A 22,317-nucleotide genomic window follows, 5' to 3' on the forward strand; every position below is an offset into this window, starting at 1 on the left:
GAAGAGGGATTCGTCCGAGCTGATGATCCCCGAAAGCAGATAAAATCAGCGGAGGTATATACACATAGGTGTACATATCGAGAAAGAGAGGTGCGCCTCCGGGAGAACAGTAAAGAAGAGTAAATTAGATTTGACGATCTCCTGGGTACAACAAATCTGTTCTAGATCTTTGATACGGGTTACTTAAACCGTTATATCCCTGAAGAATCAAAAGACTTAGTTGTGTGATATATTGAATTTCAGTGTTTCCTTTAAATAAAAATATGCCTCTCGATCCTTTAAATCAGATTTTCTACTTTCCTTTTGTCCTGTCATGAAAATGAATTTTATCATATGCCAAATTTAAATGTAATTTTACACTTGCGAATTTTAATTGCAATGAATAATCGTAACAACAACGAAAGCAATTTCATTAATTTCATTAATTTGTAAAATCAATTTACAATAATAATTTAATTTTATTATTGGTGCCATTTGAATATTAAAAATCATATAACAATAACATTGATTAAATTAAAAAAAGAATCTGTTCCAAATGTATCAGCTTTTCCTATAATGTGTATATTTATCGCAAATACATTCATTTCCAAATGCATCTTGCTCTTATAACTGGACAAGATGACAAATGTCACTTCCCACAGCGGTTTGTCGATAGTTCGACGAGAGTTCTACCCGCAGTTGCAGATGTGTTCATTACAGTTCACGTCCGACAGTAATGTGCAAAATCCCACCGTTCGCGAAAAAATCTACACCACGCATTCTTTCGTGGACATTCGGCCAGCTTCTCGTGCACAATAAAAGAATTTGTATATACGTGGAATTTGTATTAAAATTCTTTCATCACATCTTTATTTCTTCTTTAATAGCATAGAATATTACACTCTACGATGTAACAAAGTTGTATGATACCACTATTTTGTATAGAATGAATTTAGGAAATTGCCTGTTTCTTTTCTTTCATCAAAAATCTATCAGAGATTTCTTGACGATATGACTATACTTAAAACAGTTCTACTTTGTATATATTTAACAAATATACTTATATAACTCAAATTATTAAATCATTAAATACTGAGATTTTACATTCTTATCACAAAGTAATTAGATTTTTATTATAAATGCGATTAATCGTTTCATCAAAAATATATCCTTAAAATTTACTAAGACACTCAATTAAAGATTAAGTCTGAGGTAAAAGCAAATCTAAAATTCACGTACAGAATAATATTGATAATTCATGCGAGTTAAATATTTGATTAGCCTGAATGTGAAATCTTACACTACGCTATCAAAAGTTTGGTATGAGCGTGATAAGAAGATTTACTTAACGCCATCTTCCTTGCTCTCAACATGGAGACCGTACAAACTTCAAAAACTTTGTGTTATCTATAACATCCGGAAGAGATGATTTAAATTGAATAAGTACGCGCGATACTTCATATGGAGAGTATGAGCACGGAGTCGAGAAATTCATCTGTTCATTCGGCTGTTTGTTCGGACAGGTTGTCCCAAACTAGAAAAATTGATAACGCAAATGATTTCTTCTCGAGTAATTTAAACCTCAACTGGGACGATTTTGTTTGAAGGTAGGATCTTGTTTAACAGGTGACGCGACATACACCGTAAGAGGTACTTCTTTCTCTGTCGCAGCTTTAACGTTAAGTTGGATTAATGTTACATGGGAGCGAACTGGGAAACATGATTCCAAACCAAGCGCACGAGCTTAACGCATTAAACGACGGAACTTTTCTTTTCTTTCTCGTAAGGCAAGTCGTTGAGATTTCACAAAGTTCATCTCACCTTCTTTCGCGCGAGAGATTTCTGTTTGATCGCTGATTCTCTTTCGTTATCATTATTCTAGCCGTTTTATTAATCAAGCCGCTGCGTTCGGCCCGTATTCAAGCAGAAATTAATTCGTAGCTCGTACAACTTTCTGTCGTTGTGCAAATATTGGCGTAAACTTGTTTCTAACAAAAAAAAAAAGGATAATCAGCAGATTTTTCAAAAGTCATAAAAAAAAGTATTAATTATTTTTATTTATTATTAATAATAAATTAAATAAATTAAAAGTATAATTAATTATTTGTAATCATTATTAATAATAAAAAAAAATCAAGCGATTAAGAATAACATCCGAGTTTTTAATTCGAACAGCTTCGCCTTTACCCAATTTGTATGAACCTCCCTTATTAAAACTGCGTCTTACAGTCATTCTGAGAATATCGTTTCATAATACTAAATATTCCATCGCGGCGATATTCTAAGATCGCAGTCACAACAGCATCGCGAGATCCAATCTGAGAAATGCTACTTGCATCGCCATGGAATATTCGACCGGGTTTGTCGACGTCCAATCTTCAAACAATGCCGTCGGTGCTTTTCATTTCCTCCGTCTCTAAAGTGCCCTTTTTGCAGGCAGTTTCTTCGAGCATTGTTTGATCGCTTATTCTCTTTGGCCGTTATTATCCTTCCGCCGTGATATATAATGCAACCGTTGCTTCAAGTACGTGTATCGCGGACGCGTCCGCGCGGACCCGCCGTGTCCGATGTAATCCCATTTTTCCGAAACTAGGTCACCGAAGCTCGAAGATCCGGCGCAATTTTTTCGTGCCGATATCACGATACGTTGTTTAATTTCTTTGTCCTCGTATGACTCGCGAAACTCGGCGATATTCTCGCGTCTAACTCCTTTTATCCGTCGGAAGAAAGCGCGAACGGCGACATTTCTCAAATCGGCGATCGTTGTTTCGTCGAATTTTTTCATCGCGAATTTCAACTCGCGGCTCCCTGAAATTTGACATCGCGGAGAAAAATACGGCGGGACAGATGCGGTTTAATTTTTCGGGACTGACGACTCAGCGCTGTTGCAAACACAGTAGCAAAACACGCTCCCCGCGTTTAAACCGAGAAAAATATTCAGAAAGAAACGTGGGCTTTTGACGTGACGTATACTTATGCGTCCCGCTTTTATTATTCACTTGTATTATGCAATCCTTTCGCTTTACTGCAGATTACTACAAAAATATGAGACGGTCTTTTTCTCGTATTCTCATTAGGCGTTTATTCGCGGATTACAAAGCGGGATAAAGCCGCTCTTGGCAAACGCGATAAATATTCTCGCGACGATCAAAAATGCATCGTGACTCGTGACGAAGTTGGCGAGCGAAAACGAAATTTTCGCGAGGCTCTTGAATCGGACGCGCTCTCATCAATATCGCCGCGTCGATATTAGGAGAATTTTAAACGCGCAAAAATCGCGCGCGTGTTACTCAGAGCATCCGATTCCCTTTTTCTGCTTGCGCTCGCTACTATCTTCGAGAACGGGTAAGAACACTGTAGTGCACTCAACCGGAATTCCCGCCTTCAACTCCGAGCCAGATTTACGTTTCGCACGATTCGCCACAAATCCGTCTTATTCGAGACGAGAGAAGGTTCCCTCGGTTCCCGCGTCCTCCGGCCACCCGTCCCTCCCCCCCCCCCCGGGAGCGAGAGCTTCGATAGTCTGCAGACTTCCGTCCCCGTATTGCACGTACGTTTGATCGGTGATTTCTTTCATTTCTTTTTCTTTACTTTTCTCACCCACCCTGCCCCCCTCACTCTCTCTCTCTCTCTCTCTCTCTCTCTCTCTTTCCTTCTTCCTTTTCCTCCCTTTTTCGTTTCGTTTGGTATATCATGCGACAGCGAAGGCATATACAGCCGTGAAATATGTATGCTCGCCCGAGGCGGAGCTTTTTAAGCTTTTTGGCCGTGTTCCAAAGGGCCGAGGGCGCGAAGTCGCGTCATATTTTCTAAATCATCGCACGGAGTCGAACGTGTCCGAGGAAACGAGCGATCGGACGAGAATTTCCCGCGGAATTTTCTCCCAATAACACAGCGGCGCGCTTTCCGCATGTGGGTTATTCTCGATCCTGATAAACGATCACGCTTCTCGTGATTCAAACGCCGATCGCATTAAATTTGCGGATAGTCAAAGCCTGTGCCGATAAACCGCGAGGTAATTTCCCCATTGTGCGCCACTTGTTAATTATAATTATGATAAGCTGTTCAATCCAATCTTACGTGTATTGACAACTATTTATCTACTTGCATATTACAAAATGAATCAAAAGTAATAAAAAACCATACAAAAAAAGATCTTGATATATATATATATATATATATATGTAGGAAAATTTTTTTTTATGAAATATCGACAGGTTTATTTTTTATGTGCAAAAATACTTTATTTCACCATTTTAATCGGCGGACTGATATATTTCAATTTTAGTTCTTCCTCTTAATTTGATAAAATTAAATTATCGTACTCCTTCGTATATATTTTTGCAAGTCCTTTTCGCTTAGAAAATAATGTGGAGATAACTATGAAAAATACTGAAGATATTTTCTTACGGACATGTGGTATCGGCACATGTATGTATCAAGAGATATTACATCGTATTACAGATAAAAATGTAAGCTATAATATTGTTTCGATATCCGGTCGTAGGTGCAAGTACGTAACCAAGTAGAGGCGCAAGATACGAGTACGTGCTGTACACGCAAACTTTCAATAATAATAAAGTTAGTAATGCGACGTGAGATTATATTTTTCATTACTTCTTGGCCAATAATGTAACGTAACAGCTGTACTGTTTTAAAATTGAGTAATACAAACTTGTAGCGATAGCAAAAATGCCAGGAACGCGGCACCCAATTTTCCGTTGCACAGAAATTTTAATAAAAGTTTCTTTTGCAAATCGTAAAATAGATATTCCAAATATTTTTTAAATGTATTAACGTATGCGTAAATGTAGTCATAATACGTAAGTAAAAAAAGTGTGGAATAACGCAGCTGGAAATCTCGCAACATTCATATCATTTTACAGTCGCATTTTACGTGACCGAGCGGAGTTGCTGTAAATGAAACCAGAAAACGGCTTCCTCATGGAAAATGAAATGTCAATATGGTTTACGGTTATATAATTATCACGGAATCGAGATTTCTTGCGGAGATTCAAATACTGTGAAAAATGTGTTAGCGTAAAAAGCGCATCGTTACATCAAATAGCGTATAATTTACATAACGACTATGTAACCTCCTATTGCTTTGAAATCTCGGGTTATCTCATTTAATGTAAAAGAAAAAAAAAACTCATAGAAGACGCACATGTTATCAGAGCGTAATTTAATGGTGCGGCATGAATTCAACCGCGGATACGTAATGAATTATCTGCTCACCGAGCACATGTTACCAGGCGTAATAATCATGTCATTAAATGTGCTCTAATTTTCCTGATTCGTTACAGTGGACGGGAGATTCCCTGTTGAAATTCATGACACGCCACGTTAAATATTTTCATCTAGCTCACCTGTCTAGAGTAAAAGTATTTTTAATGCAACAATCTGTAACATATTTATATTTACATTAGCAACAATTGTTTCCACAACTAATTTAGCAACTATTTTAGAACTTACTCTATAAAAAGCTAAATTTTAATTAAAATAAATGTGTTTCAGCAAAATAAATATTGCTTCAATATACATGGCTCAATTAAAAAGTAGAATTTAATATATGAAGATATATAAAAAGGAATTCCGATCATTTTACGATTAAGAAGATTTGCGATACAATACAAAATCTTCCAAGTTAGGAAATACGTATCTACTCGTATTCTAGTAGTATCTATTTCTGGTGGTATCAGACAGTGAAAGAGCTATTGTCTTTAAAAGCATGTAATAGCACCCGGTAGAACCCAAGAGATTCAAGAATCTCTTTCGAATAATATCGTTTGGCTGTGATGGTAGCGAAACAAACGAAAATAAAGACAAAACCAGCAATCTTAGAATGGATGAAACAAGGACACATTAAAACTTACCGTCACAGATATAGTCATTAGTTTAATATACATAGAACATTCCGCAGCTACCACGATTTCTTACATCCGAGGATTTTTTAATTAATCCGCAGTCGACATCTTCTTAACGTTCTATAAACTCCTTTTCATTACATTTTAATTTTCTATGTTAGATATCATGGCAGCCACAAACTTTAAGATTCTATAAAGTATACTTGAAACTAATTGCTTCTTTCTGAAATTAATTAAGTTTATAAGAAGTCTTTGATGCGCTGAAAACTTCGCCAACTTTCCGTGATATTTTTATTGGAAAAACGTCTCTTTTAAACCAACCAAAAAAATCCATAGATAAAAAAGATATCGAGATAATTTTGAAATTTTCTATCTATTTTCTCGCCAACTAGTTTCGCGGAATAACAGTCTGTAATTAGAATTAATTACATAACGAACATAGAAATCAATTATCTAAAATAAAATTACTGAAGGTAAAAAAAGTAGGTAAAGTGGCTATGGAACGCCAGTAAACGTTTGAAAGGGTCGAAAACATCGATTTGCTCGTACGGGGCATGATTTCGGGGAGTTCCTTTCTCCCCGTATGAACGTCGGTTCTCTTTTACCGCCGTCACTTTCGAAGTGATTTTCCGCGGAGCCTTGCCGTCTCTCTGCGTGCTCGGTAGCTAGGCGGCAGCAAGACGAAGTGAGAGAGAGAGAGAGAGAGCGAGACCTATGCACGTGCCCGTTATCCTTCTTCTTGGCTTCAATCTCAGAGCAATTCTCGGCAGTGCCGGCTGAGACGCAATCCACGAACGTGGCACTATCGCGACCGCAAAACGAGATTTCGATCGCGCGGCGAATGGACTGACGTGAGTGGCGAGGAGATTCTACGACAATCCCGCGATAATTCGTGGCTTGCCGCGTTGAGACAATTCGCCAATTCGCGGAATGTTCGCGGACGTTGGTCGAATATACTCGAATCATTTTGAGAGAGAATATTCACCGCCTCCGTAATCATGCCTCGCATTTCGTGTTTTATTAAGAATACCCTATAATTTGATCGCGTTGGTATAAAATAATACAAACTTCGTGATTACATGAAAAATTTTATTTTATTTTATTGTGTACCTGCTTTATTATGGATTACTTTCATGTAAACGCCATATAAAATTAAATTTGATTATTTTCGTTTAAACTTTGAAAGCTTCGAAAGAAATTTATTATTAGTTAATAAAAATTTAATTAATTCCTAAATTCTATTGTCTACACCACAAAATTAATCAGCGCTATATTATTATGTTTCGATTTATTCAATAATATCTTGATTCATTTAGTTTTCATTATCATAAAATGTGGCTACGCAAAAACTAGTAACAATGTTATGTTTTGCAAAACTCATTTCGCTGTTTACTATCTTTTTACGTTCGTTACTCTGTCTTATATTCATTAGTTTTACGTAATGCTACACGCAAAACAGATTTACAATTTATGTTCGCGTGTCAGTCGTTTGCAAGATACGTTTGCAAAATAGGAAATGAATGTGGAAGAAAGCAAGACGGAGAAACATCTCGGACGGGACTGCATTATGTCTTATTGTTAACGTCAACACTGTAAAAGCTCCAACTGCTTAAAGGGTTATATATGATAACGATGTCAATTTTTAACACTTTGTTCATCGCAACGAGATCTCTCGCAGCCACATTGCGAGGAGCCTGGAAGTGTTCTATCTATATGGCGAACATCAATTATCCGAAAGCAGAAGAGAGCCTTTTATCTTACTTTCGTCCCGGCGCACCACCCGGCTCAATTTTGAGCGTTTCCCCGAGAAGTCAGAACTCCGTCGTGTTAGAAGACAGATATTATATGTTGGAAACAGGACATTAAGTCGAAAAGCCCACAAGTGCAAGCCTCTTACGCTCACTTCGAGAGGGAAGAAAAAAAAGCGAGAAAAGTACAAATTCTATCCGCGACTCCGGTAATCTAAACTTTTTTTTCTTTATGAGTCCGTTCAACAGTGCAACAAATTCGCTCTACGCGAAATTCCCCTTTCCTCTCTGTCCCTCTCATTTTCTCTTTCCCCTTTTCAACCTATTCACGGCGTCCTCTTTTTCTCGACGTTGAATTTCATACTCATCTCGTGGACGTTGCAGTTTCAACGCAATTCACGTTTATCGAGTGCAACAAAGGGCGGGATATTTTGTCGTTAGGTTGTTTGATCGTTCAATCAGACCTGTGTCTATGACAGTATACGATACATTTAACTTAGGCATAATAATAGAAAAAGATTTTATAAAATTTTATTTATTTGCAAAAGTTTAAGATATGTTAATTAATAAATAGCAACAAGTTATTCTTTTAAAAAGCTTTTCTGCGAAATTATGATAATAAAAGACTACGTTTAGAATGACTTTATAAATAAAGAGTAATAAAGAAATAATTCATTTTTATGTGTTTATTCAAAATTTAAATTAAATAATAATTTTATTCTTATATGCAATTATATACGGAATAATCTTTAAGTTATGTACATACATATTACTGTACATTTGTAAGAAACTTTTCATACATAAAAGTCTAACTTTCCCGCCCGCGTCTAATCCTCTAACTTCGTATGAACAGTCAATTAAATTAGTCAAACGAGCTCCAAGGCATCTATCGGCGATCTTCTCCAATCACCTGCAATTCCGGTAATACGCGGCGACGTACAGGTGGTACTCGGACCAATTAAGCGCATAACATCCCAAGTCGGAATCGCTTGAGTTCAGGATCCTTCATTCGCCTCCTCAGCTTACGGCGCTCTTACAAACATATTACCCCGAAATTCCCTTGCGCTCGCTTGGGTTCCCTGAACACGATCCAAGTCCGCACAAAGTGGCCCACTTCGTTTGATCAACGACCCCGGTCCCGTTCGTATCGACGTTACCTACGTATCGTTCTTAAATAGAAGCGTATCTCATTACATTATCGCGAACTGGAGCGCGATTAGGTGCTTATCGCGTTACTCCGGAGGAGTTCGGAGACACGATTTTTCACTTAACCCACGTCTTTTCCCACCACCCTCGGCCCCTTGGCCCGCATATCGGACAAAGCGGAGAATTCCGCAAAGTTTGGCCGAAGTGTGGAACGGCGCGATATTCATGGCATGGCCACCACTGCCGAGCACCATCTTGGACCCCTTCATCCCCCTGGCAGCGTGATTAACTAACCCCGAGCGACAACAATCTCGAGTTCCGAAAGGAGGGCTGCCACCGATTCTCCGATATCCCGGTAAATGGGCCAGTCTGGAGTTTGCTCTCGGCCTCGAAGTAATTGCACGCGCTCGGAGATAATTGCCGCGACACCTTTGTTACGAAGCTCCTACTTCGGGGAGCAGAGTGCTCCACGGGGTGTCCCAAAGTTTCACTGACATCTTCTTTCAGAAATAGATTTGCCATTAAGAATGCGAATCGGTCATTGAAACTAGGCTGATTTATGACGTCCGACGTAAGAAATGACACGTAATCTTTTTCTCGCGATATTTCTCGCCATTAAGACAAATGGATTCTCCGCACGCAAGAATTGTTGAGTCGCATGTAAGATATCTTCTCCCGTTCCTTTTTTTATCCGTTAATTAATCATTGCATAATTAAATTTAAGTACATTTTGCCTGACATTAAGCCAGTATGGTCAAGTTTCGCTATTATTTGTTAATTTATACAAAAGTGAGTTTATTCTGTGAATATATAATAATGTGTAAATAAAACATTATAATTTATATATTTTTTTTTAATTTAAATCAAAAGACTACTACTATGATTCACTAATTAAATCTCAATAATTTTCAGTAAATTAGAGATAAAGGAAGTAACAGTAGCTCTGGGACACTCTGTAGATGCAAAGCGAAGGAGATGGAACTAGAGAGTTGTGGTGGGAAGCCATGCAGAGAAGATGCACGATACTGAGAGCGTCGCAGCGGATTAGGCAAGGAGTGATGCGATAATTGGAAAGTGAAGAGGGAAAACTAACTAATTGTACGTCGTGTTCCTAAGCCCTCTCTCATTAGTAAACGTTCCCAGATTCGTGAGAATTAATTTAACAAATCGTAACTGTTTAATGTAACTTCGTTAACCTTACATAAAATAAAAAAAAAATTCGCATTTTTAATCATACTTTCTCTGTAAAAATAACACGTAAATAGAACAAGACAACAAATTAGGTCTGGCAGGAAAAAAGTTGCACGACAAAACTCAATTATTTCCCCCGAGTTACTCCAGAATAATATTTTTTTACGAATTTGTAGAACGAATTACTTCAAATTGATAAGGCAAGCGATGAAAAAAATTAAGAAAAAGAATATAACTCCATTAATTTATATAACAGAGGGCAGATTTGCTTCGCAGATCAGCGATACGTCAATAAAAGTACGTATAAGGCAGTATAACAAATATTGACCCATCCGCATGTACAATAGTAGATAAACCAGATGAAACTTTACCTACGGGAAACTATGACACTCATGGGACACCCGCTCCCTGCGAAACTTTCGACATCACGTGCCGACCGTCGAAATATCACTAAAGCGTAACGGTTCGGGAAAAAGTTTTGAGATGCATCGCGTATCCGCGTAGAGCTTCCCGTCTTCGCTATCGAAAGGACATAAAGGTATAAAATTACGTCTGGAGCTGCAATACTCAGGCGCGTAAGTTACGAGCGATGAATTCCCGCGGGAGAAGATCTGAGAACACACGCTTCCTTAAATTTCGCTACTTCTGTCTCCATATATTTGTACAAGTTGATTAGCCCTGCAAGGCACTGTAAAGTATTGACCAAATATACCTTTTACGATGGTTTTCATTCCTCTGTATTCCGCCTCTATTCCGCCTGCTTCGAGAGCTTTTTCTCGTTAGATGCCTCGAATGCAGGCGAGTAGTTGTATTTATAAAGGAACTTAAACGTCAGTCAAGTCACTCTTCCGCTGTGTCATTCTGCTTCTTTATTTATCGGCGACTATTGCAACCGCAGGAAGATCCTTAAGAGACTCTATAAATTAGTTTCGAGCTGCTCTGGATACTACGACATCGTTACGCACCTCCATTCTTTCTCGATCCAGGGTTTTGCGGTTTCAAGATATAAAAGAGATAGTTTCTCTCGTTTTACATGGATTTATAATAAAAGTTAATAATATTTTATAATCAAAATGTATGTAATATTTCATTCAACGCAGATTTAAGATATTTCTTATTTCTTTTTACCGAATATTTGAATTAAAAATCATTACATTTTGTTCAGATTAAATCTATGCAAAACCTTAATGGTCTTTTTAAAATAATTAAATAGTTAAATAGTTAATTGTTTTAAATAGTTTTAAATTCAAGAATTGAAATATGACATATAATATTATTAAATAGACATTTATCGATTATCACATAAAATAAACAACGTTGAATATATATACCGCAGAGCTAATAAAATATATGTATTTATATTAACAGTAAAGTGTTGATAAAATATTAATATATATTGACAATGTATATTGACAGTAATATTGATGTTGCGGATTCCTATAAAAATCGAATAGCGGTTTATAAAATAAAATAAAAATGTATCCGTAAACCTGCAGATATGCAATATCTTATCTTTTAACTTTTCTCTTACTTCGCACATATTTGTTTATTACTTTTAATTAACAATTAATATACCTCAATAAATTTTTATAACGAATGTAATATAAGATAATAACTTTTAATATTATCAATCTATTTATTGTCGGAGTATCTGTTAACGCTAAGTGTAGTATTCTAAATATATTAATAATTAGGAGATGAGTCTAAATAAAAAAAAAGGTGTAAAATACAGTGTTAATGAAAACTCTCTTGACTATATATTTTCACTTCCTTTTTTCTTTCAGCATAAAGAAAGAGTTCTGAGCTTGTTACAAACAAGTATTAGAGTACAAGTATTAGAGTAAAGTAACTTCCACTCTTGTGTAAATTCTTTTTGCAATTATCTTATTTATTTTTAAACACATCTTCAAATCAATTAATTAAGACACCAAAAAAAAAATGGAAATTCTTTTTAAAGAATTATTAATTAATTTAATAATTATTAGTTAATTTTTACTTTTTTTTTGTTTTGACTTCTACTAACACTAATATATATTCTATTTAATGAAATTCGGAATAGTGGTATTGCTCTCTAATATCGCGTAATTAGGCTCCTCGCATATTTAAATTAAAGTCGACCCTTTCAACTTGGAGTTGACGAGCGACGTCGTTTTCCTTTTTGCCACTCTGTCTCGTGCCTTCTTTCTCCCTCATGCCCTTCTTCCAGTAAAGTCGCTCATGACGAGTGCAGCCAAAGTAACGCGTTCTCTCGTCGTTTCGTAACTTCTTTCGTAACTCTCCATCCCTGTCTGCAATCCTGTCGCGCGCGTCCGACTCACCCTCCTTCTTTCTCTGTCGCTTTTCCCCCCAGACTCCTGCTTTTTCTTCGATAGGGTCGCGCTGCGTCGCTTCGAGAACGAGTTTAGCGCCGAGTCGAAAGCTCGGATGCGAAATGGCGGTAAGAACCGAAGAAGGGGGGAGAGGAAGAGAGAGAAAGAGAGGGATAGCTAGAGAGAAACGGAGAGAAGAACATCGAAGAAAACGCGCGTGATAGAAACGGAGAACATTCTCCGGGAGAATGACGAAGGACGAGATTTCAACGGTCGATCGCTCGGAGGCGGTTAAGGCAGCTGCGAAAGGTTTGAAAGCGATCGTGGATTGCTTTCCTGAAAATCACTGGCACCGGGAAGTTAACGGTCGGACAGTTACCGGGCAGAAAGTCGTTAGGAAGTTCCTCGCCGCGCGACCACAGCCCTCCTTCGTAAATTCTTTCGTTATTAGTTTCGTCGAATTAGTTTTGCGCCGTTCCGTAGCGCCGGAATTACGAGGCCTATGGAAGTTTCTGATAAAGATTTCATCTCGATATAGCGCCACTTGAACAGCGGTATATGATACTTTGTTAACTTCATTGAAATCGATATTTGCGCCAAGTTTCATGCTGAAAATTTCTCGATGCGTGTTTAAAGTTGAAGAAATATTTCTCAATAAAAATATTTATCATTAGACATTTATTATTAGTACGCGCTATTATATCTAAAGACAGAAATCTTCCGCTCGAGGTTTCCTAACAAATAGTTAAGGATTAAGTTATCATTGCTCTATCCATTTATCTTCCTTTAACAAAAATGCTGAGTTCATCGTAAATACGTCTAGGATTAATCGAAATAAATGTGATAATAGAGTATGTGTAGCATTCCATTGTCTCCCAAATGATGAGAAGAGAAGAATTATTACTTCGCAATCTCTTAATGATTATTAAATACGATCATTAATTAACTATCGTTCATTATTTATCATTCTCAATTTTTTCTTTAGGAAATTGCGTAATAATTTCATAATAAGTCCTGCTATTATTATGATGCGAGTTTGAGTTACACTATGAAAATATCACGTTGTAGGACACGTTCCTTTGTGGTCGCACCACAGGATTTTACGATTATGGTGGAATGTTCAGGGTCTCGGCTAAGGCCCTTTAATATATTGTTGCGTCACACAAGAGCGGTGGTGTTATAACTTCTGTCGCAAACGAATGATCGTTTCTTCTTACGGAAACTGAACTCGCGGTGATTTATCGAGAAATTCATTTGCTTAGATTACTGCAACAGACATTGCCCTCCATTAAGACCGGGCGGAGGTGGGCCGACAAGTACACGGAGGGCAAAACCTGATGTCTGCTCGAATGAGAATACTACGTACGGAATATACGGAGAGATTTTTGGTAGGGGAAGGGAGAAGTGGAGAAGAAGGATCGTAGAGGAAGATTACACCCTGGCGAAGAGTACATCGAGGAATGGTAGTAAGCTGGCTCCGCAATAATTATCCGACCTGATCCGATCTCGCCGACTATAAAAAGATAAGTGGTCCTAGCTTAATGCCGGAACGGAGACGTCATAGTAGTACAAGAAATTTCATTTGGTTGTAATTGCAAAGCCACGCAAAGGCGGGCATTCGCCTATGACGAGATGAAACGCTCCCTCAATCATCAGCAATTTGGTTGCGGATGTATCTATCGCGGCAGAATTTCGTGAATTCTGATAGCGGAGAATTACAAATGTTGAATCAGCTGTATGTGCTATTTCCAACAATTGCGCCATTATTTAAACAAGAATATGATTATGTAATTACAAGAGCTTAGTTTACGAGCAGGCAAAATACACTTTCTAAATTTATATGTTGTAATAATACATTTTAAGCTGTATGAAATAAGTGATAAAAAATTCGATATCACTACGACGCACGTGCAAACGTTTCAATGGTGCATTGCTTCGACAGTGGATAAAGCCGTTCCGAACAGATGTCATAATCTAAAGCCGTTTTCTCGGATCAAAGTTACTTATTCATATCCCAGGACAAAGAGGAAGAATGCAGTGACGCCGTATCAATACCTCGTACGATCGGCTCGCTAATTAATTATGAAAATTAAGATTTAAAAGTAAAAGATTGAAATTGCAAGTGAAATTACTCTGACACGTAAATCTTATTATCTCAATCCGTATGACACAGCACTTATGAAATCCAGGTCTCGTCGTTATTAAAAATGAAAAGCAAAAATGAAAAGCAAAAATGTCGTTTAAATGAGCAAAGGAATTACTTAAATTTTAAAATCCTCATTTTCAACTGATGCTGAACATTTTATTGGGGGAACATTTTATTTATATAATGCTTCGCTATGATTATCTTATTTTTATGTCGCAAAACACAATTATCATTGTACTACTTACGTAATTAATTTAAATACACATAGACATATTTTATAGAAAAATAAGTAAATTCTATGTAATAATATATATCATTCAATATGTTCTCATTATATAAAAAACGAATTAAAAAAACATCTATCATTCTCAATTCTATCATTCTCACAAATTAACTTAATTTATAGACAGATATACAACTCAAAGATTTGTACGTCAGATTAATAATTAAATAAATATTTTCTTATTTTTCATAGAAATTACTTTCATATCGAATTCCATAGATTTTTTTTCCATTATTTCGACATTTCTCAATGGAGAGTCGAGGAGTCCAAAACAATTTCGGCATTCTAGACTGAGACTGAGGGCGACGATACCATCGCGACCGTACGCAAGTTCGCTCGCGGCGAACGCATTGCGCCACTCGGGGAATCTCGTTTCCCCGAGCAATTCCTGGCCGATAATACCTGCGCCCGCTGCCGGGTGGGTCCTGATCGCTCGGAGAGAGACGTCGGTCGGTCCGCGGGATCGATTTTATTGGATCTTCTTAGAGATTTGTCGGTGCGCTGCGACGCAACGGGACGGGATGGGACAGAACGGGACATACGACTCGCCGGGGAAGGCACGATTCGCCTGACTCAGAATTTCGAGTATTGCTCAAACTTTCCAGATAGGATTCCGCGCATTGTAGCCGCCGCCATTCGCTCCCTCGCTCGTTCGCTCGCTCGCACACGCCGGCGTGAGAGGCGTTGCGATTGCAAACCGCGGATGAAGAAAGAGAGAGAGAGAGAGAGGGAGAGAGAGAGAGAGAGGAGGATGACCAAACGTACGGGGGATGGTGAACGAATGTTGGAAGGGGTTGCGCACCACCATCGGTGTGTATGGGAAATACATCTCTCTCTTTCTCTTCCTGTCTCTCTCTCTCTCTCTCTCTCTCTCTCTCTCTCTCTCTCTCTCTCTCTCTCGGTGGGACAGATCGATTTTCCTTTAATACTCCCACACCCACGTACGCGTCCGCACGGCTCGATCTCCCCGGGGGACACGATGAATAAAAAGTTTACCGAAAGCCGCGCGCGATGCAGCAACACGGCGCGTCGGCCGATGTCGATTTACGGTATAGGATGAAAGAAAGAGAGGGGGAGAGAGAGAGAGAGAGAGAGAGAGAGAGAGAGAGAGAGAGAGAGAGAGAGGACGGGGATAACGGGCGATTTTGTCGGGATAGAAGCGACTGCTGCTCGACGCCTTTGCCTCGACCAGTTTTACATAACGGAACGACTTATGTGACCGTTCACGGATTTAACCCTCGTGCGATTAACCGTATCCCTTGTGACGAACCTGTACGTGAAGATAGCATAGACACTGATGTTAAGCTCTCAAAGAGTTCTCTTAACTCTAAGGGGTAGTGAGAGAGAGAGGGGGAGGAAGAGAAAGAAAGACAAAGAGAGAGAGAGAGAGAAGAAGGGAGGGACGTTAATCTTGGTTTTAATCCTCGTTCGTGCACGAGAACGTTTTAAGAATGAGCGTAATTTATTTATACACGGCTGCGGATGTGCATTTTCGGTCTCGCGCAAGTATTGTTCCGCCAAGATGAAAGTACCTCAACCTATTAACACTATGCCGTGTTTCTTGTGTTTCTTGCTCTACCGGCTGACTATTATGCGCGTTTTAATTTCGCTGCGGTAACGTAGGTCGTAAGATGCTGGAATGTTGAATGTTGTTTAATAGAGGATCGCGCTCCGGAGCAATAAACAATAAATGATTATTTTATGAGGATATCCTCCGGTAGTAATAATATTTGTATAACGTAGTTGATACATCCGAGAAGATTATTTCATAATTGAACTTGCAAAAGGGAAAAGCTATTTTTTTCTTGTTCTTTGCAAAGAAACTCAGCTCCCCCAGCCTTTTCCATTTTTAACAGAAATAATATCCGGAATGATGTTCTAAGATCTTTTAAAATTTCGTAAAAAAAAATAAAACTTTACATAAATCCAAAACTTTACATAAAGATTCAATAAGTAAGAAACGAAAGAGGAAGAAAGCGCGAATATCGAGTGCGGAAAATATGTTTTAAATTCGGAAGTGACAGCAGCTCGCGTTCAATCTCGCCGAAGAATTCCGAAGCCAGCTGGTGTCTTTTGAAATATGCAAATTTGTTTCTATTCATCGTACTGATGGCGAATTGCTATTCCACGGAATCGCACGTAAGACGTCGCGAAAGTGCATCCGTAATCCCGACGTTCGAATCTCCCGTGCCGATTCGTTCTCGGTCCGCTCTTAAAAACGCGGTCGGGAAAAGAAATTATCTTCCATCCGGCGGTGCTCCATGCGAGTAATTACCCGATCGATGGAATAGTCATTCAAAGGGACGGTAAGCGAGCGCTACATAATGCAGGCATCTGAAGTGAATAGTGCTGAATATTTCAGCATGGCCGCAACGAGCGCGAGCTGCCGCAAAGCAGTAGAATGCTCCTCCGTCGATGTGTTCCGGTCGCGGATCGGATCGCGCCTGCCACTTCATCCGCCGGCAATCGATGCGAGCCTTATCTCGCTCTTAAAGCCGGGTGATTTAGCGGCCACTAGAGCGGACATATTCGTGTATAAATCGGATTTATGGGCCGGCGGACCGAACCGCCTGCGCGACATTAACGTTATTCAACGCCCGGTGCGCGGTGCACTTACATAATGTAATACTCGGGCATTTACATAATGCAAGTATCCAAGGTGCGGCCGCATTGAATCTTTCAGCTCGCCTTTCTCGTCCCCGGGGTCAATCGGATCTTTCCTCCCCTCCCCTTCACATTCGGACGACGCGGATCGTCCCGCGAATCGTCCGTCGAGCGAAAAGTTCGCGCGCGTCATAAGGCAGATTTTGCGAATCTGGAACGCGCGTGAAATATTTACGAAGCCGACTTTTGCGAGAATACGTTGACGACGGGTCGGGGAAGAGCGACGCCGGGTACGATGATGATTTATGCACGCAAACGGGACACGCGTCCGCGCTTCGTTTACGAAGCGTTTACGAACGCGAAGCTTAGCGACGCGCGAATATATGCAAGGTCAGTGCACTGGAGTAATAATGTTTTCCAAGAGAGGTTACTCGAGAAAATGAATAGTATGGAGTACGTAGAAACGCGATTAAAAAAATATGCAAAAAAAAAAACATAATCGTATATGTCATAAAGAAATATGTGTAATTTATGTTTACACGCGAATATACATAATTTAGAGATATTAAATAAAATAATAGTACTTTTTAATTTTAGAAAGTAATTTATAAAGAAACGAGATAGTATTTGATGAAGAAATTAAAACTGAATAAAGTAAAATTTGTTAAGTATGTACATCAGTAAAGATCTTTCTGCAGAAATAATATTCTAGCAACTCGAAAGAAAGTTAGACCGCAGATTACAAGCTATTATTAAAAAATAGTTATGAAGAGTCTTGCAGTAAATCGATGGCATCGATCGCATAAAAATGTTATAGAAAAATATCTAGAAATAAGGATTACATTAGAACTTTGAATCAGAAAGTTATTTTTTGTCGGCAAGCAGTTCGATGCATATATTGTTAATTATATAGAAAGGATGTTGCGTGTTAGCGTAAAACCGAGAATATATTATATGCGAGTACCGCGTTCTTTGATCGTCGAATTATGCGTCTTGTCGAGAGTGCATGCAAACACGAGTGCATGCAGTACTTCCTGTGTTCAGGAAAAGCATACCATCTGCCACAGTTCCTGGGACTATATTTTTATGTTCCGCGGAAACACCGCCGAAAGGTATTTCCCAGTAACCCTGTGGTAGCTATTTGGCTTGAACCTGAGTTGAAAAGGGTAGGTAAGTCGGGAAGTTTGCTTGCCGTTCACGAAAGTAGCTTCCAGGTTCGGTGCGAGGTATTTCTACGCCCCGAGCATTCCCGCACAAGGCTCAGTGTAACAAAAATGTTGATAAATATTATAACAAAAATAAACAGAGGCAGAATTAAAAAGAAATTTTCGCAAAGCTAATATTATTTTCAGGATTTCGATATAATTGATAAAATTTTCAGATTTAACAAACATATATATATATATATATATATATATATATACTATAAATTAATAAATTAATGGCGAGATTTACAAAATAATATAAAAATAATTAATAACGTTAACTGATTTATAATATAATATCATAAAATAATGGCAACGATATTTTTCGCTTTTCTCTCCTAATTCAAGTTGAATAGCTCTCTAGTTACAAACTTTGCGGAAGTGGAACTAGCAAGGCAGAGCCAATGCACGTTACGAAGCCAGTATGGACAAGTGAATCTCTAGGGTGTAAGTATCGACCATATGAGCAGTTATCGGACGGAAGTATCGAAGTTCGATGTAACGAGCTGTACAGTGTGCCCCGTTGTTGGCAAAATCGTTCACCAAGTATTTCGCGGCATCCTCCCTAACAGCTACGAAGGATGATTTTTTTCTCGATTGTCATTCGCTCGCGCGTTGTATCGTTGCGTGTTTTGGCAATGTGCAACGATCGGTTGCCCATGTCAGATTTTTCGCGCGTCAACCATCGCTATTTAAAACGATAAGCTTTTGTTGTGTTATTCGCGCTTTTTGCTGTTGACTCGGTCGCCCATTAATGTTTGCATTGGTAGAGAATAATGTACAATAATTGTGCCAGTTCAGTGGCTTTCGAAGTTTATCTAGTTCACCATTTCCGCGTCCATTCTGGCTAGCAATAGAAAGTATATTGGCTACAGTAGGGATATATTTTTAATAGCAATTAAAATAACTTTTCTCTTTAAAAATATCTGTAAGAACTTTTTATTATTATTAACAATAAGAAAAATAAAAGCTCTCAAAAAAGTGATAAAAATGTTTTAATTTTTAGTTTATGCAAATTTGAAAATAAAATCTTGATATTCGCGGAAATTCATAATAAAATTATAATAATAATATTCGAATCTCGTGACAATTTGCAATGTAAATACCCTCTTTTAAATAATTAAAACAATCGGTCCCATGTTAACAAAAAAATTTGCCGTTCAACGTAATGTGGCAGAGAGACATATAAAATTTGTATATTCAAATAACAAAATATTTTATCACTGTTAATTCTGTACGTGGTACGATCTCGTTTATTCGCTTTATTAAAATAACAATTGTAAATTGATTATGTTAACCTTTCAGTCTGGCGCTTATCTCGCTTATCTCGCTTTATGGAATCGGGGGGGAAAAGCCACGAATAGCCACGCGTGCCGGACAGTGCATTTTTAATAGAGTTCTCGAAGCGACGTCTTATCGACCGGCGGCGGCGCGCAAAGGGTTTAGCTGGCGCGCATGCAGTAGCGATACAGGCGTTCCTTGCCGGAGCGAAAGAGGTGACGAGGTGACCCACGAGGATGGGTTAAAGCATGCCTGACCGTAATTAAAGTGGGAGAAAAGCCGTCCGAGGCGAGTTTGCGAGTGTGCTCGTTGTTGGGTCGCTATTAAGTCTCCCGGCCATCACCCCCTGCAACAACTCGTTCTGTAGGAATGACACGACGTTAGTCTCCTGGAATTTTCATCCCGGAGAATTTCAAAAAAAAGATTAAATAGAATAATTAAGACGCGCGATAAGATTAAATCCAAACGATTCCGTGATAACGAGATATAATTGTTGTATAATAAAACAACTGGAGAACGGTAAGTATGTAATTTTGCACATAATAGCAATCAAAAGATTATTAAGAAATGATGACTAATTCTCACCATTAGAAGGTAGCTGCGTTATTGTGTTACACCTCGATGATACGTTTGGCCTACATTTGCCGGATCTACAGTCGGACGTTTTCTATATTTATGAGATTCTTGGAATTATACGACTGTTGCATATTATAGTGGAACGGTAATTCTTACTTGACTCTTTCGCGCTGGCAGCCGCGCCGAGCCGGGCACGATCAATATTTTTGTACGCTTCTGCTGTCGAGTTATGCGTCTCCACGCACTTAACTTTCCCGTAAAAGAAGGAAATGGATGGACAGCGTTTCGCCGGCGTGCCAGGAGACAGTGCGATAACCCATGGAGATCAAATACGTAAACGTAACATATACTGGCGACGGACACGACTGTCAAGTTCCAGCGAAATAATACGTCGAGAAAAAAGGGAGAGAGACGAGAGGGATCATTTGTATGGCGCGCAGAAAGCATATTCCCTCGAGCGTTGGACAGAAAATACGTATGGCTGTCGTATAGAATTAAATAGCATCAGTTGCAGCATTTTGAAAGTCGGTACGTCAGCGAAGCACAAGTCAAAGGGAAGAAAGTTACCGAGTGCAGAGTTGCACATGTAATCGAAAAAAAGAGATGTGAAGCAACGGCAAAAAGTTGAGAAAAAAATTTGATCGAAAAATAAATTACTAACAGCCAATAAAAAAAAAAAAAAAAAAAAAAAAAAAAAAAAAAAAAAAAAAAGATAAAACGAACACGTTTCAAGGCGGCAAAAACCATCGGATTTTTTCAGAATACGATGGAACATTCCTTTTATTGATTGTGTGAATATGAGCAGCTTAAATTGCGAATTACACAAAAAGACAAATAATTAAGTTTACGAGAGAATCGATGGAAAAGATGCAGTGTTAAGTGTGCTGAAGTTAGATGTGATCGCCATTAGATACAAAAGAAGAAAACAAAAGAGACAGCCCGCCGACAACGCGCAACGAAACTTAACATTGTTACTAAGGCGTCTTAACTTCTACATTAGTATCTATTCGCAGTCTCCGGAGGTGTGTCGGAAATTTTCTCGGATGTACTCTGACGAAAAGCATAAAGAGAGAGAGAGAGAGAGAGAGAGAGAGAGAGAGAGAGAGAACACGAACGAATAGAGCGGAGGAAGCAAGATAGCCGGGAGAATTCTCTGTTCGTGGGACATACAAGAAGGGGGAGAGCGTGTTGCAAATTCGAAAATAGCCGTAAGCACTGTCGCAACAAACCAGTTCGCGGAAGTATACCATACAGGTACACATATATTCTCTAAGGATCTATTCAGAGTACAGCGCGGTACCAAGCCGCGCGGGGCGGAAGCCGCGCGACCCGTCCGCGCGGCGGTCCGAGATTAATTACGGAGTTTCAGGAGAGGACGCGGGATCCGGGAGTGTCCTGCAGAGGCCACGACACCTCGTTAAAGGCTTGCCGAGGCTTTGTGCCGTCAACTACTGAGCCGTACTACTGAGCCGTACTACTGGGCCTCGTAGTCGTGGCAAACTGAAACGAACGAATTGCGAGAGGAGTGCGACGGAGGAGCAGGACTTTCGGGATTAGGAGGTGGTTTAAAGACAGGTGGTTTAGCTACCGACACTGCGGGACGTTTCTTTATAAGTCGTATTATCTGACGCGTTCTTACGGTAACGATAGCGGTTTACGCTTACGATTACGATTACGGCCGCGGTTATCGTTATACCTATCCGCCGAAAGTACTCCGCGGTATTACACAGACTTGCTCGCGCATTCGTCAGAAATATGACGGACAATTGGGACGTAGTTGATATTATCGCCGTCACGATTATCCTGGCAGTTTGTTCGAAAGAGTCTGGCCGACTTCCCCTCTCCCCCCCCCCCTCCCGCTCTCGATTGGATCGAGTTCTATCGATCGAGTTTCCGGGTGGGGTAATTGCGCTCGGAACACGAGGTCGTCATCCTACCCCGGATAGGACAGCCCGTAGACTATCTTTCGCTCTTATTATCCG

The 22,317-nt window shown here is 39.2% G+C and overlaps 1 protein-coding gene across 2 annotated transcripts in view; it reads right to left on the bottom strand.

Annotated features, from left to right (window-relative positions):
- Positions 1 to 22,317, bottom strand: part of LOC105423587 (neural cell adhesion molecule 2) — a 236,300-nt gene that overhangs the window by 104,273 nt on the left and 109,710 nt on the right. The window lies entirely within an intron of this gene.

Source organism: Pogonomyrmex barbatus, unplaced genomic scaffold, assembly GCF_055798465.1.
Source record: "Pogonomyrmex barbatus isolate J1 unplaced genomic scaffold, ASM5579846v1 scaffold4, whole genome shotgun sequence".
NCBI lineage: Eukaryota > Metazoa > Arthropoda > Insecta > Hymenoptera > Formicidae > Pogonomyrmex > Pogonomyrmex barbatus.